A 5,240-nucleotide genomic window follows, 5' to 3' on the forward strand; every position below is an offset into this window, starting at 1 on the left:
TGCCTGTATTTTATTGTCAATAGGTTTTGAGTAACAGATAGGGTGAGAATTATCATGATAACCTATTTTTCAAGAAGGAAACTGGGTTCTATAGGATGAAAATGAACTCTTAGAGTCACTTTACTATTTGTATTGCACACAGAGAATGCTAATTTCTCCTTCAGGTCGGCAGTGAGGAAAAAATTTAGAGAGTAAGAAAAAGAAAAAAATGTCCGTCGACATGCTGAGAGATGAAAGACGGAAGGAACCCTGATTCCAAAAGGAAATGCTCCATCATCTATCTGTGCCTGTCTAGGGCTGGATGTGCGCACTCAGTGAGTTCTGCGCGCCCCCTGCTGCCCAGTGTCTTCCCTGCAGGGGAGGTTTGTGTCTGGGCTCACACTGACTTCCCCTCACTGTGTTTCCCTTGCACAGTAATACATGGCCGAATCCTCAGCAGTCACGGAGCTCAGCTGCAGGGAGAACTGATTATTCGATGTGTCTCTAGTGATGGAGAGTCTGCTTTGGAATGATGGGTTATAATTTGTACCGCCACTAGAGCATATCCATGCCATCCACTGCAGCCCTTTCCCTGAGGGCTGGCGGATCCAGTGCCAGCAGTAACCACTGCTTGTGATGGAGAAGCCAGAGACAGTGCAGATGAGGGACAGCTTCTGGGAGGGCTTCACCAGTCCTGGACCCGACTCCTGAAGCTGCACCTGGGACAGGACACCTGCAAACAAAAACAGATGGTCCCCATTATTCACTTGAGTTCACAACCATCCCCACAGACCCCGGTCAGATATCTGAATCTCCCACCTTGGGGAACTGTCAGGAGGCACAGGAGAACACACAGCAATAGCATCTTTAGACCACAGCTCTGCATTCCCAAGAGACCTGAAGGCCTGTCTGAAGAGAACTGATAGCTTTCCTGCCCAAGGGAAATTTATCCTAGTGCCCGAAGAATGATTTGCATGTGAGCGAGCACTGTCTTTATAAACAGAAAGTGATAGAGACCAGACAACCCTCTACCTCCTGAGCCCATGCTAGGGTAACTGTGTTTGAACTCGTATGCATGTTAGTCTATAATGAGAGAGCACTTGACCTAAGCAGTGTGTATTAAAGATAAAAGGAAAACCAAATATTTCTGAGCTCAATATTCTCTCCCTCCAGCCCCTCAAAGTCTCTGCCCTGCCTTGGGCTCCTGTATGTCCTGTGCCCAGAGAGTGGACAGGCTATCATTTGTTGAAAACATCAGGTGGACACCAGGGTATCTTCATCACCCACGCTCTCCAAACACCTTTTCTTTCCAAACTAACACTTCCTTATCAACCTCCTCAAAGTCTTCTGGGGTTTTCTTTGAACCACTGCCATCACCAACTCCAGCACTCCTACCAACAACACGTCTCAGGTTTTGATAACTAAGGCCAATCTCAGTGTAAATAAAGAGATGCCAGTGTCATAGGGTCTCAGGGAGGAGGTTTCCAACTGGAGAATGTGGATCCCAGAAAAGAAAAGTTTCAACTCTATAACTTCTAATTGATGCAAGACTGTGAGATGTCAGTCACTTGGTTTTCCAGAGCACATCCAAAATTTGGGCAAAACCTGTCAGGAGTTCAAGTGTAAAGATACAGCAGAGAAGTGAGTGGAAATTCAAGTTATCAGGGGGGCATAAAAAGAATAATGATATTTCAGGTTTTGAAAAAAAGACACCTGCTTGAGACTCAACAGGCACCCTGGATTAAAATAAGGTCTATTCAGGCAACTAGTCCTCAAAATTTAGGGGACAACCATACATACTGTTTTAAATGCCCCTTTCCCAGGGGATTCTGTTCTATATGAAATGTGAGCATTTCCAACCAAAATCATCCTCTTCATTTGCACGCTGGGCACAGCCCTCTGAAAACTACTCAGAGATCTAAAGCTTGTGTTTATTTCCTAGACTCAAGGAAAATTATTCACCTTAATGCCTATGGAATCTGTGGGATTGTCTCTAGACATGCAGTTTACAAAGCCATTCCCCATTCAGATTCCTTCCTCATTTCTCTCCCTCATATCATAGATTATTTCCCCCAGATTAGGGTTGGCCATATTAATTTTCTGGTCAGTTAGAATATCTTTAAATTTCTACATAAATATATATTTCAACACTGTGAAAATCTGAGCATAAGATTATGGTCACCTGAAATTCTTTGGCCCAGAATTTGCAGAGGGATATTAGCCATAAGATAATATTGCTGCACATATACTTGACAATACAAATTAAATAGGAAAACTTAAAAAGAAAAACAACCTATCACTTCCTCCCACACAAGCATCAGAAATCCCAAACTCGAACCAGACACCAAAGACTATAGCTATATTGGTGAGAATATGATGGCATGTTCAATGTCTTTGCCATTAGGGAATTGTAAAGTATAACAGTGACATACCATATTGTTTAAATGAATGAATCAAGCAAACATAAAGGGCAAACTAATGATGCCTTATGTTGTTTATTGTTTTGATAGTTGTATAAAAGACACAAAATCATAAAGTTCTCTAAAATCTGGTCAGCTGTTTTAATTTTGGTTTTGTGTTTTAATGCACTGTGGTCTTAAATAAGTGGTAAAAGAGTTTGATGATTTTCAAAGTATCTGTTGAGGACTATTATAGTTAGGCTTGTGTCAACTTGGCGGGGTAGTGTGCTTAGTGGTTTGGTAGTTGGCACCTAGTAATTCCTCATCATGTGAAAGAACACAATTCAATCAATTCCATAATGGGGTCTGCTGTGCGTAGCCAAGCAGTTGTATGATTAGGGTAGAGTGTACCTCCCTTACTCAGGACAAAGCTCTGAAGCAACTGGAAAACAAATATTCTGTGTGAATGTGATCTACTTCCTTTATAAACAGATTGGTAGGGAAACTTGTTCGTTTCCTTCTGGGTTTGGATCCTGCATCTGGGCTCTTCAAGCTCTAGGTTTTGAATTTGACCGAAAGCTTGAAATAACCCCCGCCAATCCTGAGAGTCCACAGTGGCCTGGTATCTGACATGTGATCTGACCTTGAAGTAATATACATCTTCAATAACAAGTATGACTTGTTTTTATTTACCTGCCTTTGAAACTATCATCAAGTTGTGCTCCAGCCTATTGTAGATTTATCAGCCCCTGAAGCTACATAAGTCAGGAGAAGCCTAACTAAGACTCGAGGACTTAGAGTCAGAATGGAGGTGCCCACTTCTACAACTGCATGAGCAGTTCTCTTTATCTCTCTATGCAGCTCTGGTTTTGTTCTTCTAGTGACCTTATCCTTACATAGATGTTGAATGTTATCACATTGGATTTATCATTCAGTTTAGAAATGGCAAGATTTAGAGTCACTGAGTTTTACAATAAATACCGTGACATGCTCCTCCATTTATTTCTGTTATATTTCATTTACTACAATAATATTTTAAATTTTATATGGGGTTTTAAATATTTATATTGTATAATCTCTTATACCTTTCATTTTATGAAGCACATAATCTTGCTTTTTATTTTCCAAAAACCATTTTTGGGTGTGATAATGCAGATATCGTATAATTCCATAGCTCAATCACATCAAGACATATTGTACATTTGCTACCACAGTCAGTTTCAAAATATTTTCTTACTTCCTAAACTCTTTAATATCAACCCCATCTTACTCTGTCTGTCTCCCATAGCCCCACCCCACCATATCCTATTTTACTTGCTGTGTCTATAGGTGCATCAATCCCAGGTTTCATATTCTGAGAAAAACAGAAAAGATAATAATATAAATTCAGTAGGGTTACCACCAATGACAAAATACATCTGAGTAGAGTATACCCAATATGAAACAGAGGGAGAGAGAGAGAATGTTGAAAACCAGATCAGGTCTGGCTCATGGCATGGAGGAACTTGGAGCTGTGTGCCGGGCGCTGGGGTCACGCTGCGTTGCTGACCAGAGGCTAGAGCCCCTCCTCTGCCCATGGCGGAGTGGCACCCAAGCTCCTGACAGGGGACAGAGGCGGCTAGGGACGTCGGGGCTCCGGAGCCAGGCACTGGGCCTGCTTTTGCAGCCGCCTCAGGGGCCAAAGAGCACGAACCCGTTCATGCGCGCGCAGGAGGAGGCCTGGCGGCGCCGCAACAAGACTGTCCTCACATACGTGACCTCGGTCGCCATGGCCATGCTGGGGGCGTCCTACGCAGCGGTGCCCCTTTATCGGCTCTATTGCCAGACTACTGGACTTGGAGGGTCAGCTGTAGCTGGTCATGGATCTAACCAGATTGAAAACATGGTGCCTGTTAAGGATCGCATTATTAAAGTAACCTTTTTTTTCTTTTTTAAACATTTTATTAGGGGCTCATACAACTCTTATCACAATCCATACATATACATACATCAGTTGTATAAAGCACATCTGTACATTCTTTTCCCTAATCATTTTCTTTTTTTTCTCCTCTTTTCTTTTTTTACATTTTATTAGGGGCTCATACAACTTTGTCACAATCCATACATATACATACATCAATTGTATAAAGCACATCTGCACATTCCCTGCCCCAATCATTCTCAAAGCATTTGCTCTCCACTTAAGCCCTTTGCATCAGGTCCTCTTTTTTTCCCCCGCTCCCTCCCCGTTCCCCCCTCCCTCTAAAGTAACCTTTAATGCGGATGTGCATGCAAGTCTCCAGTGGAACTTTAGACCTCAGCAAACGGAAATATATGTAATGCCAGGAGAGACGGCACTGGCATTTTACAAAGCTAAGAACCCGACTGACAAGCCAGTCATCGGGATTTCTACATACAATCTTGTACCATTTGAAGCTGGACAGTATTTCAATAGAATACAGTGCTTCTGTTTTGAAGAACAAAGGCTTAATCCACAAGAGGAAGTAGACATGCCAGGGTTTTTCTACATTGATCCTGAATTTGCTGAAGATCCAAGAATGGTGAATATTGATCTCATCACTCTTTCTTATACTTTTTGTTGGAGCTAAAGATGGCCATAAATTGCCAGTTCCAGGCTATCATTGAAGTCAGCAACTAAATCTGCGTCCCATTTGTGATTTTTGAGAAATCATGTGTCTGACTTCTCAGAGATGAAATATTTCTACTATGTTGTATTTAATTATTGTGTACTGGTGATGGTTCAGCTTGCTTCCTTCCATGCCTGGACATCTTAACCACATTTAAAATCGAGAAAACAGGTTTAGCTTTTACCATAAGGAATCCACTTAAAGAGTGCCTACTTAAGAGTGACTGCCACCAAAC

At 42.0% G+C, this 5,240-nt stretch overlaps 1 pseudogene; it reads left to right on the forward strand.

Moving 5' to 3' along the window:
• The first annotated feature begins 3,873 nt into the window (after positions 1-3,873).
• Positions 3,874-5,003, forward strand: LOC142436536 (cytochrome c oxidase assembly protein COX11, mitochondrial-like; annotated as a pseudogene).
• Positions 5,004-5,240: the final 237 nt, after the last annotated feature.

This window comes from Tenrec ecaudatus, unplaced genomic scaffold (assembly GCF_050624435.1).
Source record: "Tenrec ecaudatus isolate mTenEca1 unplaced genomic scaffold, mTenEca1.hap1 Scaffold_3827, whole genome shotgun sequence".
In the NCBI taxonomy this organism is placed as follows: domain Eukaryota; kingdom Metazoa; phylum Chordata; class Mammalia; order Afrosoricida; family Tenrecidae; genus Tenrec; species Tenrec ecaudatus.